This window comes from Capsicum annuum, chromosome 9, assembly GCF_002878395.1.
Source record: "Capsicum annuum cultivar UCD-10X-F1 chromosome 9, UCD10Xv1.1, whole genome shotgun sequence".
In the NCBI taxonomy this organism is placed as follows: domain Eukaryota; kingdom Viridiplantae; phylum Streptophyta; class Magnoliopsida; order Solanales; family Solanaceae; genus Capsicum; species Capsicum annuum.
The window spans coordinates 185,190,223-185,205,174 of NC_061119.1; the positions used below are offsets into that span (position 1 = coordinate 185,190,223).

At 35.9% G+C, this 14,952-nt stretch overlaps 1 long non-coding RNA gene across 13 annotated transcripts in view; it reads right to left on the reverse strand.

Annotated features, from left to right (window-relative positions):
- Positions 1-10,518, reverse strand: part of LOC107854753 — a 13,212-nt gene extending 2,694 nt beyond the window's left edge. The window contains exons 1-3 of one of the 13 annotated variants that reach the window (XR_007045188.1): positions 7,216-10,518; positions 6,819-6,876; positions 1,030-6,682 (exon numbers count right to left, since the gene is read on the reverse strand). This is a non-coding gene — a long non-coding RNA (uncharacterized LOC107854753). Of the gene's footprint in view, positions 1-1,029 lie in introns of all 13 variants that reach the window. The other 12 variants (XR_007045187.1, XR_007045186.1, XR_007045180.1 and 9 more) reach the window with 12 other exon arrangements.
- Between the last annotated feature and the right edge of the window lie 4,434 nt (positions 10,519-14,952).

A 14,952-nucleotide genomic window follows, 5' to 3' on the forward strand; every position in this document is an offset into this window, starting at 1 on the left:
CCCCCCCCCCCCCCCCCCCCCCCCCCCCCCCCCCAAAAAAAAAAAAGCTCCAGTGACAAATCTACCACAAACACGGTCAAGCCAACACTGCAAGCTCTGTCAACCAAGAAAACTCCTAGAACCTGCACGCCTATTTTCATTTTCATCTCCCACATGAAACTATAGTTCTTGGCACTGAATAATAAAAAAGTTGCGCAAATATCCAATCTAAAATCCCATGATGCACTGAAAAAATCAATTTGAAGCCCCATAAAAGTCAAATAGATGAACCATGATAGAAAGGCGGAGAATAATTCCCAAACATGACGGCATTTCCAGCACATCTGAATAAGATGACATGACAAGACTCCTTAGACACTTAAATCACCATAATGCAGCATTAGCAAGAGCCAAACCAAAACTGCCTTTACGTCCTGTGAAATATAAATTGAAGGATCCTACCCACAACGCCAATTCACTAAAAATATATATCACCAACACATCACTACAATGCCAAATAAATGAAACATACTTTTGAATAGAATTATATGTCTGTGCAGCGCAAGAACATATGAAGCATGTACCGACGGAAGACTTGAAGCTGGACCGAGAATAAGCTAGAAGAGCTCTATAAGAGCGAAACTTTTTACACTTCTTCGAAGATAAAGAGAGAGGCTGATCACAAAACACAGTAAAAAAGAAGGAACCGAGGAAGGCAAAGTAATCCAATTCAAGCACTGCACCTGCCAACTAAAGGTAGAAATACCTCACGCAAGAAACCTTGAATTGTGAAATAGGGAATGATCTGCGAAATAGGGAAATCCGGCAAATTGGATATGAGCTGGCTCTGTATGCCTTCAGTAAGATGCTTCCCAAAAACAGATGAGGACCCAATCATAAGGTTATAATGTTTCCTCATCTTGGAAGTTCTCACCCGCGACCACAAGATAAGGAAAATATAGTACAACATTAACAGCTCACAACACAATCTCAGCATGCTTATCATAATACACCAGAACTATTATGCGAGCAAATAACTGAAAAACGTACTTGTCAGTTGGATTCCCCTGCCGCGGCTACGTCAGGCTTCATGAGCGACTACAATCCGTACCAGATAGAATGGCTTGCTACTTCTAATCAGCAAAGGAATATACTAGCATGAAAAAGGAGAAAGAAAGAAGTTCCTCGCATCCTTATAACAATCTACTTCAGAATACAATCATACCTAACAACTCCCTTCAAGAAGAGGGAATGCCTGTCTCCACATAGTGCCAGAAGCAAACAAAATAAAGTTAAGGCAGTCAAAATTGCCCGTAATTTCCAAGGACATAGCAAATGAAAACATGCAGAAATGCCAGACAAATTGTGTAATCCATCTCCCCAACCATGGGAAGAATACATCTAAAAGGAGAGATATGCAAAGGAAAGCACAAAAGAAATCGAGGAAAAGAAAACAGAGTAATTTCAACTAATGAATCTTAGACCCAACAACTGATGCGCTATGGTACTGATAACACCTACAGCCAGGTTAACAGGCCCTGCTCGTTTCAAAGAAGGCAAAAGTAATGCTCAAAACTGAATTCGCCACTAAAAAACTTAACCTCAAAATTGGTCGCACACTTGATTCCACTCATTGGAGTTCAAGTCTCAACACCATAACAATCGCAAGGAAATCCACTAATGCACCAAAAAGACCCAGACCTGGCGGAAAATTACCTAACCTCAATTGAAGATTGAAAATCCAGATGCACAGTTATTTCACCGACCTCCTTTAGCTATCCTGCAAGTAGCTAATATACTTCCAAGCTTTCGCACATCTGACTTGAGGGCAAGAACTCAACTAAATATTCCAAACAAGTCAGACTAACTTCATTTAGCTAGCTGAAGATGAAGAGTGGCCAAGAATCCAATCTAGGACAGCACCAGCAAAAAGAACGTGATGCATTTTTTTCCAGAATTAACAACCTCCAGCATAGCTAATTCAGCAAAAGTTAGACCTAGATGCTCATAAGAATCAAAAGGGATCAGGATTGGCCATGAACCTTCATAGCTAATTCAGCAAAAGTTAGACCTAGATGCTCATAAGAATCAAAAGGGATCAGGATTGGCCATGAACCTTCATACAGAAGCACACTTAACAGTATAACGAGACCAAAAGGACTACCAAGAAATCCTCTTGCTGCCACAGCCAAGCAGTTATCTAGCAAAGAAGAAAGCATTTCCATGAGGCAATGCTAAACTACACAGGTGCAAATTGACAAAAATAATTGGAACAAGCATTAAAAAGGTCAATGCCAGAAGGAAACTGGTATATGAACCAGGACGTGTAGCTGATGGAGTCCCTAAAGCTCCAAATTTCATGTGACCTGAAAAAAAAAAAAAAAAAAAAGGTCACAAGTAAAGATCGGTGAAAATGAGCTGACGTAGCAACCTAGTTGATCAATAGAATCGCCAACTCTCAAGACCTTGGTACACCACATGATCTGTGCTAGCATATGCTCATTTGCATATAGAATTCAACATCAGGCTAACAAGTTACAACATAACCTGAAACGGACACAAGTTAAGCAATTCTCACTCGTTAATTAGATGATCACAGAGGACAGATGAACAAAGATACAACCCTTGTCCCACAATCAAATATGTCTAGAAAACCGACAAACAAGGACAAAGTCAAAGTAGCATCCACATATCAGAGCAGCTCAATTGAACATTATCACTCCTGCACAGTCGAGGCAACCAAACAATCAGGTTCCAAAGTTGTTTATTATCTCTCTCTCCAAAACAACAGCAGCCCAAGCTTCCATGTAAAGGGGGCCATCTTAACATATAAGTGTCAGACACTTTAAAGAAAGCTCAGTTAATAAATCCAAAGTCCAGGCAAGCCCTGTCCAACCTATGAAATAATCAAATATAAATGAGACCACAGATAGCACAGCCTTTCACCCTAATCCTAGGTCAACAATGTGCGTGCGTGCTGACCAGACAGATCTTTACTTGGGATCAAAAAGCAGAAGCATCAAAACAAAATTAACAGCAGTTCATAAAAGGCAATTTCTACAGCTAAAGGGACTCGATATGAACAAAGATCTCTTTTTTCTAGGACACAAACATCCAAGAGAAACCACTACCGAAAATATGGCCAAGCAGGATATCACTAACCAAAGGAAAGAACCTCTCACTGTTTCATCTAAAATCCAAAATGCCGCCAAAGAAACCATAACAACTCAGACCGCACCTAAATATCATTATGTAGAAAGAGAGATAAAGGTAAAAGGTCAAGATAATTTTGTAAGATCTGAAGAGAAGACAGTACTTCGTTAAATTCATCCAAAGAAGTTACCATCTCAAATCATACCATACAAGTCGAAAGAAATAAACGAGGTTGGAGTCAGAAACACATCCATGATTGAACTAGGGATTCCAAATGAGATCAAGCTGCTAGACGTCCGCAACCATTCCAACGACGCAATTTGATCATCAACCAGATAATCACATGACTGACCTTCCCACCAAAGCGAACACTAAAAACTCCCAAAACCTGAACTCACGCTTGAATCTCCAAAAGGAAAAGCTAGACCATCTGATTTAAAGACAGAAAATTGGGCAACCCATACCCTGTAAGGCAAGCGAAAAATAAGACTGGAAAATCCCAGGAGGAGGAAGAAATAGCGAACTAGAGTCTAGGCCCAGTTATGGATACTGAAGTTCGCACAACCTAATCAACCGGAAAATCATCAGACATAACGAGACCAAATAGAGAAACCTCCTTCCTTAGATGCAGACAAGATCTAACCATAATGAATGCAGAATTACGAGTCAGAGACCCTCAGAGCTCCCCATTATGCCATTTAGGAAATTATCACATAAAGAGACCAGAGAGAGAAAGAATCACCTGATTTTGTAGTAGCTGACAAGATCTGCACCATAATGGGACAAGCACCTCAAAAGAAATGTGTTGTTATAACCAAAGAAAAACTGCCGTAACTAACTTCATTAAACTCCGAGCGCTTTATTCATCTAAGATCAAGCCGTCATGAACAGAGACTAAAAAGTAGAAGGTGCATTATTTCTTCTTCAACCAGAGAGTCCTGATTGATGAAAGCTTGTGAATTTGAAGAACTTACGGAGGAAAGTAAAGGGGCACGCACAATTGGAGGAAGAATTTTTTCATTATCCAATTGAGATACCTTCAAACAACATCAGTCTTGGAGAAGCTCAAACAAATATTATCTAGACTCGCTAAAAGGTTAATCTACACAAAATAAACAGACAAGCAACTGCATTCGCAGTCCGAGATGCCCCACCCATGCATCCAGAACAACTTGGACCACACCTGGGTAAGAACCCCTATAGGAGAGGGCAATGGGAACATTTAAAAAAAAAGACACTCACAAAGAAGAAGAAGCATGTGCAAACAAATGCCCAAGTGCACTGCTCACTTTTCAGTACGCATCGCTAACCAAAATCATAAACAAGAAAACCTATAAACTAAATGTACCTGACAAACCCCTAAAAGACCTCCAAATGCGATCAAGCAAGGACTTAACTACCAACTCCTGAACTCATGCTCGAGCACCCAAAAAATTCCACTAAATCAACTGATCAATTGCCTATATATCACGCCGTGTAGCGGAAGAATCACATAACAAACCCCAAGAAGGAAGACATAACAAACTAGACACCTTGAGCACCCAAAAAATTCCACCAAATCAACTGATCAATTGCCTATATATCACGCCGTGTAGCGGAAGAATCACATAACAAACCCCAAGAAGGAAGACATAACAAACTAGACACCGAAGGAAAACCATTGGCAATCAAAGAGTAGAAATTGTCCCTGCAAGTACTCCCCATTACCATCTTTTAATTGACAACCTAAGTCAGACCAACAGATAAAGACTTCTAAATTGTTCCTTTAAAACCATTAACTTTCTTGATGCATCTGGCCCAGCAACCAACTTGAATGAAGAGGGACACTACTGCTACGAGACAATGGTTAAGAAACATCCTAATAGGATGTTAAAAAAAGTGATTTGTCTTGACTTCACATAATCCACCAACCTAGGAATTGCTAACACCATGCAAATGGAACAACCTCCACCCCACCTCCTAGATAAAATAAATTCAGCAAAAATATCTCAGAAACAAACGACAAGGAAAAAATAAAGTTTTGGGGCATTGGAAACAGTAAGGGAAGTATGCAAAAAGACTGAAGTGGAAAATCTCGTGAACTAACAAAGTTGACAGAAATATTATGCATACAAAAAATAGGAAAAACTTCCTGAATCAGACAGAAAGTCCCACCAAATCAAGAATAATATCACCACCTATTTTAATTCCCCAACTACAAACATCAAAGAGTAAGTCCTGGTAACCAAATCCAGCCTGTGGAATCAAACACACACAGACGAGAGAAACCCAACAAACCCACCACCCTCTTCCCTCCCAACTGATCAGGACAATGCTGAGAGCTTGTAAGTAGAGGTGCATTATCCACATCTTATAGCATCAATCAACTTCCCATGTGCTCTACTCTTGAATCAAAACTTAAATCAATCTACGAATGCTAGGCAGGGAACACAGGCCAAAGTAGCCACAACCTCACGGATTAAAGTAGCTCTTAGACATTAGCAATCCCCCGTAGTCCCCGACAACTTCGTGCATGTGATCAAAGAAGATAAGCATCTCAACAAAATAACCACAGCTCATACCTCAGTATACTCACCCACCCCCAAAACAAGGGAACCATCTTCACATTTAAGTTCCTACGACTGCAAGAACAGGAAGCAAAGTTTACTGATGAGTTGACAGTTCAGAGACACCCCATCTCACTCCAAGAAATGATCAGACGGGAGAGAGAGAGAGAGAACCACCTTAATTCCAGAAGCTGACAATCTGCATGACAGGAGCACCAAAACGACCTGGAAAGAAGAGTGCTGAGAGCCTCATAACGGGAAACAAAGTCAGTATCACAATGATCACCGCCGATTCCATTCCTTCAAGAAAAACAATCCATGACAAACAAAAGGGAAAAAAAAAAAAGTAGGAATGCTTTATCATGTTCATCCGGGTAGCAAAATTCAACATTGTTATGTCTACAGAGTGCCAGAATAATAAATGCACCAGTTGAAAATAGACTAGACTTGCTTTGCTTCATCTTCTAGACAGAAGAGATAAGACTTGGTTTGCCTCATCCTCTAGATGCTCATTACTGCAGATGCTTACTTTACCCAAAATAAAAATTAATACTCGCTTTACCCATCCATCTAAATTCAACAAGATGCCATCTGCAATGCCATAACAACTCAAAGAACACTTACTTAAGAAAATCCTGTGCTAGAACAAGAAAAGAAATAGGTCCAAGCCAATCACTCGACGACCTTACTAGAACTTATCAAAGAGAGTCCACCATAGCAAACTACAACAGGAAATCGGATGAACTGAAAATATGCAAGATGTCCAGATCCTCACCCATGGCAACTCCTGGAATAGGAAGCACAGACGTTATCAAGCTGTCCAAAACTGTTGCACACAATTCCACAACCATCAAGGCACATAACCGATCACATCACTCTATCGCACACTACACATCTATTGCCATCAAGACTTTACAGAAATGATCACATCGCTCAAACCTCTGGTCAAGAAGAGCACATAAGAACCTGGAGGCATCATTGGATCTCCCATCCAGATGGATCCACTAAAGCAACAGATCGAACATAATAATCAATTACCACATAATAAACTAGGCATATTATATGAAGAACAACACTGAGAAAGAAACACAATCAGGTCCCGAAAGAGGAAAAGAATGCTGATGAGAAAGTAGGTCATACCAAGAGATGACTTCTACAAATTTTTTGGCCTCAAATCAGTAGGAAAAAGATCTTGTTGCTGCAATGACCAGAAACAAGCAACTAGAATGAAGAAGTGGACTCTGTGGAGGAAGAGAAAGAGCTATACCCAGACCACCCTAATCACATCTTAAAAAATAAGTGAAGACTTTTCACCAATGTAGACACAAGATCTTTATGCAAATGGAACAACCACTACACTGCAGAAATATAGTAGAAAAATAAATTGAGGTAAACAACTTCACAGTCAAGTAAGAAATAGAAATAAGTTGTCAATAGACACAATTCAACTGAAGACAAAAATCAGCAACTTGACGAAATCAAACATGATGCAGATGAGAAACAGAATACAACAGATGAATCAACCACAAGGCCCTACCACAACGGGAATCGCATCCTCTCAAAATGTACTTTATGTGACTGCAAGCACAAAAAGTACAACTCGATTACTCCATCCTACCCACATCGAACAGTAAAAAATGAGAGAGAAAGAAAGAGAGTCCCACATTTCCTCTCAGGAGAGGAGATTTGCATAATAGTAATGTTGAGGGCTTGCAACTGGAAGCAAATTATCATTTCCCCATTATCAACATTCATCATGTGCTCTATTCCTTTAAAAAAAAAAAAAAAAAACTGCGTGATAAAGAGTTAAACAAAAGAAGGCAATAACAAGCGCGAGCATCAATTTGCAATCTAGAACAACACCTCAGTTGGGATCGAAGAGCATAAGCTAATGGTCCAAATTAACAGCAGCTCATACTTGTGAATAACAGCAGTCCAAGAAAGTTGGATTTCTTGTTCTGGATTAGCCAGGAGATGAACATCTAAAAACAAGCCTCTAATCCCAGTATACTAAATAAGCTAAGAAGTGTCTTCGGCTAAAGAGAAATAACTTGCAAAGTAACTCGCACCGTTCACAAGTTGAATTCAACAAGTCCACATCCACGCATCCATAACAACTCAGACTGCACCAAAATTGGAAAACCAAGGGAGAGAACAATAGGTAAAAATATCGATAGAATGTTGTTAAATTGACGGAGGATGAGAAATCAGTTCCAAAAAATTGCTCACTGCCCTGCTGAAATCCCAAAAAAGGTCCAAAGCACCTACATACGTGACAAACACCTTGCAATACGAATCCAAACATGATTAAACTGTGACCAGTCCCCTGATACATTCTATGTTGCTCGGACTCTTCAAAAATGTCAGCAGGTGTGTGTCGGCTTCTCCAAAAGTAGTGTATTTTGGAGAATCCGACACGGTTGCGGCACCGAATGTGAAGAGTCCGGATACATGCACTAATCACCTACTATCATCAAGAAAATAATGACCACTGAACCTCCTACTAGAAAGAATACTCGAGATTCAAAACGCGAACTCATAGTTCAATCTTCCCTTTAGAACAATTATAACTAGATCAACAAGTTAGAAACAGCAAAGCATAAATATGCACTGTAATGCGCATACAAGATCAAGATCAACCCCACAAAAAGGATTGTTTTTATAAGAAGCCCCAACAAGAAGAAACAAGGAACAAGACATGTGAGTGGAACAATGATAAAGTAGAAGAGGAAGAGTCTGTAAGCATCGTGCAAAAACTAACTTAACTGACAATCCTATGTCAAATCAAAACGTTCTCTCAGATTTTCTTATTTCTTAGGGTTAATAGCCAACCCAGCAACCACTAAAAATGAAGCAGCATACCTGGTTGCTAAATATCATGCAGATGGAGTTGTTTTGCTACAACTATACAAGAAAATAAGGAAATAATTTTGAGATCGGACAAAAGATAGGGAATTGAGACAACCACCAGTAGAGATAATTTGAATCGAGAATCATAGCAATCAATGAAGCTTGACAAAAAAGATGATGCGTTAAGAGAATAGACAACCTTGTCAATCAAGCGCATACCAACCAAGGTCCAACCAACATAAGAAAGCATCGTACCAATTTTCCATGTCTAATTCAATCAACAAATACCTTGCCAACTTGGGCAGTCATCAGACACGAGAACAACAACATGAGAAAAATCCCCCTCTTCCTCTCAAGCTGACAAGATCTGCATCATAAACGGGATGAGGCTTTATAATTGGGGACCAACTTCCACATTTAAATCTATCCCAATTCTACTCCTCATTCAAAGGCACAGCATGATAAACAGAAGGACAATGAAAATAGGAAGAACATCGTCCGACAGATCAAAGCAGTCCAATTCAAAAATTTCAAGGCCAGTCCAGAAAAGAATCTGGGTTGGAACAAAAAGATAGCAGCTCATTCCTTCGAGCATCAACAGTCCAAGAAAGTCAATTTCTACAACCAAGTGGAATATAAGCAAAGGTTTTCCTGATTCTTCTAAGATACATCTTACAAGCATCAAAAACTATTCAACTAACCCAATATATAGAACAGCAAAAGCAAACTCTGCAGCATAAAAAACAGACGATAACCCTTTCATATAAATCCGATATCACCATCCGCTCATCCTTAACGACCTAGGAAAAGATATCCAGCTAAGAACATAAAGCATTCCAGAAAAAGATCAATCAACGAATTGTGAAAAGCAGAAGAGGATCAGGTTCAAACAGACAACTCCACTGCATGGTTGAACTTTCCAAAAATACAAAAGATATCTTGACCAATTTTCCACATATAAAATTAAGAATTAACTAGCACCAAAGGGTGTGGCTGAATAGCGGGATAATAGCAAGGCTCGAGAATTGATTTGTTCCTAATCATAGGAGCTAGCAATTGTTGATATGCTCATGACTTGTTGTTATGGCCTAGAGGGTTCAGGTTCAAATTTCAGCTGAAGCAAAAATACTTGGGTGCTCTCCTCTCATGTGTCCGGTCCTAGCTTTGCTAGAAAGAGTTACCTATTCCATTGAATTAGTTAGAAGTGCGTGCTGAAGCAACACCACGCTTATCCCAAAAAAGTAAGAATTAGATGCAAAACAATCACTTGCTTCTCATCCATAAGTGGAGAAACACCACAAAAAAAAAAAGTTGCCGAAAATCGACATCAATGAAAACACCTTCAATTGTCCGATGAAATCACCTTCAATTAGGACAATCCAAATCACATCAGTATCAAATTGACATATTTGATAATCATATATGATACATATTGCTGATGGGAGGTAACAGCTATCCGTAAAATTAAAAGATGGTGGCAGCTGATACACCAAAAGCTTATATATGTTTGAAACTAACAGAAATCCCGTAAAATTAATAAATGCTCACAAACAGACGTGGACACAGCGATTATCGAAAGAAATTAGGAATTAGCTGCAAAATAGTCACTTGCTTCTCATCTATAAGCAGGGAAATACCGCAAAAACTACATGAAAATGGATCATGAAAGCACCTTTCAATTAGGACAATCCAAATATCATCATATTTGTTAATAATCGTATATGATCATCCAAAAGCACCACAGAATTAAACAAAAAACATATAAATCCAACGCGTACTCAAATTGTTCATCGCCAAGCAAATAACTACGATTCAAAATCTACATCATGTCCATTAGAAGGTATCATGTCCATTAGAAGGTGCAAACATAGCTAGAACTGAAGCAGAAAGTATGGAAAAAGAGTAAATATCTAAAGGAAAATGTAGTAGGGTTTTGGAGAAAGAAAACAAAACGAGAAATCCCAAGGCGCAGAGTCAATAACTCACAAGGGGAGGCAGGGTATTTATAGAAGGCGTTGGGTTAAATGTCGGCTGAGATTAAAAAGCCGCGCCAATGTCGGTTACTTGCAGATGGATTTGGACCAATACGTGTTTTAAAAGGCTGTTAATCCAAATTTGACTCTACTAGTTTAACACATGTATATCAAGTCAAGCCGTCAATTACTATCAAATATATGAAAGAAGAAAAAATTATTGAAAAATATCAATTAACTTTAATTAAAATATAATATTTTGCTCTTTAATTTCAAAAAATAAAATTCATAAGTATATTTTTGTAATTTAAATATAATAATTTAGGTTTGCAAGTTAATATATACTACTTTCTTAATTTTAATTTATACTTCTTCAACTTTAGAAGGTACTATATATAGATAAGTGTAAAATTATTCAAAAATTAAGATATATTATGTTCCTTTTTATTGTTCCACAATATTTATAATCCCTTATTATCAAACTATAAAATTCATCCTTCAATTGTGAATTGCACATGTCCACATATTAAAAAGTATGAAAAAAATCAAATGACAATTTTATCTACTACTCCCTCGGCTTTTTGTTAATTGTGATATTACATTTCTCGAGAGTCAGTTTGACTAATTTTAAAAGTTAAATTGAATTAGATTAGTTCAAAATTTCAAAATTAAAATTTAGGTATTTTAAAACTGTATGAAGAGTACTATAAGTTGTAATTTTTATTTTTTCAGTATGATAATTAATTTTTGTGATAACTTTATTGTGACATCGCATAGATGAAATTTGTAATCTGAACTTCCAAAACGAAATAATGAAAATAAAATTTTTTGACATATAGAACATCTCATATGAACATACCCCTTTTTGAATAATATTTTAGGAGCATCCTCTTCATCTATTTTCTCTTTCTCCTTTCAACTCATTTTTGTACCTCAATTTCTCCAATTATTTAGCCTCCTTGCGTCTTGCTTTAGGTTTCCTCCCCTACTTCTTTTTTACTACTTTAGGTGGGAGCATCTCACCACCATTCACTACTTCTAATCAAAGAACTCCGGGTTAATTGAGTTTGATGAAATGTAAGTCCACATTTTTTAAATTTTCAACCTTGCAATAGACATGGACATAATCTTCCACAATTTCATTATTGCCATGAATACTCAAGATAGCACGGCCGGGACAAGGTAGTCTTGTTAGATTCCATCTCCTACAAGTGCAACTCCTCCTTAACATATCCACAATATAAGGCCCTCCTAGGCCATTGTCAATGTACACCTTTGATCCATCAGAATAATTTGGTCTGAAAAAGTCTACTTATATCTCTATATTGTTTATTATTTTTCAATTGTTGGACATTTACTAATTCATTTCTTGTTTATTGTATAACCTTCTCATGACCTTGTTCTTTATCATTTCAAACATGACTATAATTGCTTTATCTCTTGAATCATATACATGCAAATTGTAACACTGTCAATAAAAATAGTTCCTAACTCATTAAAGAATAAAAAAGATCAAATGGTTAAGTATCTACTTCACAAAAGTTTTTCAAGAGAATATCACATTTGTTATTTTTCTTGAAAAATGCTCTAGACTCTAGTTCATGACTAAAAATAGCCTTTTAGAATGATCAAATCATTTTTTTGCACCTCTAACCACTTGTTCAAGTTATTCTATGCACCTATTAAACATTACCTTATTACTTGCCCTTGTTGCCAACTATACAAAGTCCTTTATCATTTAGTAAGCAAGATAAGGTGGGAATATCCCATGATTAAATTTTTCAATTTTTTTGGAACGTTGGGAAAAGTTATTTTTGGACTAAGCCAATTTTAGGCAGAAGAGGTCTTTTTTCCATTTCATTTATGCCTATTTACATAAAAAAAATATTTTTTTATCGATATTTAATATCATAAAAATTAAAAAAAAAATAAAAAAGATGATTTTATCTAAAGTGGAATCTTCTTACTTTTCTTTTATTTTGTATATATATATTATGTAAATAGAATTATAGAAATCTTTTTTTAAATAAGATAAATTTTAATTGATTCAAAAGAGTTGAGTAGTAAAATTTTTTACCTAAACAAAAAAGACTTTAATTAATTTAAAATACTAAATATCAAAATATTAATTTAATGACATTTAATTGAAGGAAAAAAGTGAAAAGTTGAAGAACTAAAAATTTAGTCTTATTGGGTGAAATTTAATTGATTATAAAGTTTAAATCTTAATTTTTTTTTTACCTAATTTAAATAAGGAAAGATTTATTAATCAAATTTTTACTCAAGATTACCTAATTTAAATAAGGAAAGATTTATTAATCAAATTTTTACTCTACATAAGATTTGTGTAAGCAGGTTTTTAGGCAATTTTAAAATCCTAAATATGAGTAATTCCTACACAATTTAGATAAGAAAATTTTATAATCAATTTTCTTGTTGATTTGAAAGTCATATATTAGAAAAATTATTACAAGGCCATTGCAGAAATAAAAGACATTGCAACTATTCTTTTTTATCTTCTGCACCTACTTTTTAGCTTCTTAATATTACCTCTTCCCTTTTCTTTCCGTTCTAAAAAAAAAAGGGGAAAAAAGAAACTCCAGTTATTACCTTTGAGGCCTACATGTCCTGCATTTGCCCTGCCAGTTACAATAAATGCATATTCTATGACGATGTATAATCTTCTACAATAGTACGATGAATACAGAATGCACATCAATGTATTGCAAATGAAATAAATTTGCAACCCAGCATCTAACTTTAGCTAAAACATCTATGTGCTGGTTTGTCCATAGAATTTCAAGTGATTAATTAATAAATTTATCATATAATATGCTAAACTAAAAAATAACTACTCGGTGAAATAGCAACAAACATTTTACCAGCTTTTGCACAATTTTATTTGTAACAGTCATTTACAGAAAAATATATCCAGCACAAATTGATGAGGTCAGTTGTTTCAGCTAAAGCTCCTTATCGGCCAAAAGCCAATGGAAGGTTGTTTTCAGTTACCAAAGGCGTTGTTGCTAGTGACTGAAATAATTTGAGATCAGATACAACTTCAAGAAGCCAGCCAACTGCGTCATCTCCACCTGCAACCTCAATATAATTGAGCCGCCCCTAATATATGCAAACTGATATAGGTGTGGAATCTAAACATCTAGTAATAATCATATTTACTGAATAAGGTAACTGACCTAGATGATTAAGAGCAAAGGGAGGTGTTAGGACCGGAAAAGAACAACATAAACTTAATGTTTGAATCGTGTACTTAAAAGAAAGTTTAATTAATTGATTGATTCCCTTAGAAACATTTAGAAGGACACAAAAACTTCGATCATCAGGAGATCTTTATATTGAAATCATCAAAAAAAAAAAAAAAAAAAGAGGATACCCTTCTTCTAATGTGATGGTCGAAATTGTTGCTTATTGTTTGTACCCCGAAGAGAGAACTACTTGTCCTTGCTTATTCTGTACTTTTGTTCAACCTATATTTGCTCCTCAAATTTGTGACCAATAGGTAGGAGTAAAATCTCAACATTAGGCTGAATAAAGAAACATATATAGAGAAACCACCCTTTTTATATGTACAGAATCTAGGAGTAAATCAATCAAAAAAATGTATATGTCACCTCAGATTCAATTATTCAATATGTCACCTCAGATTCAATTATTCAATCTTTGCACTACTCCTAAATTATAGGCGAAATATTGTACTGAAATTGTACAAAGAATTATTATTTGGAATAAGAAATCTTGTGTTGTAAATTATGGTACACTATGTTTTAAGCAAAACATAGTCGTAGAAAATTAATGTTGCATACAGAAATTCTAAATCAATAGTTTAGTGACTGAAAAAAGTTGATCAGGTTAGGTAAAACAATCAGTAAAATAAAAAATAATGATGCAATCTCAGTTTCGACTCAAGATTTGAAACTATTAAAATAAAAATCTTAACACATACATTAAATTTATGTTTTGAAAAGTAAATTTACCTCCTTTTAATTTTTATCTAACATATAAGATGTCATGAACCTGCAGCTTCTTCATAACCAAGTTACTAATGTTACTTTCAACATCCGTAACCAAATATTTGTAGGGATGAAATATGAAGCTAGACTTGTAGACCAAATAGGATTTATCTCTCAAAGTGTTGTATTGGAGACCCCTTAGAATTCTTGTATGAGTAGATGATTAAGGTTTTGGACGTTGTCCTATTTTATTTAGAAAAGATTTTTGCCAAATTTTATTTGAACGCTGGAAAAATTATCCTATTTTTTATTAGGAAAGGTTTTTACTTTTTTACTATAGGCAATATTTAATATTATTAAAATAATAAAAAATAATAAAAAGATGATTTTGTTTAAAGCGGAACCTTTTAATGAAGGGCAAAAAGTTCAAACAACATTTCTAAGCTCCTTCACTTCTAAGCTCCTTCACACTTTTAATAT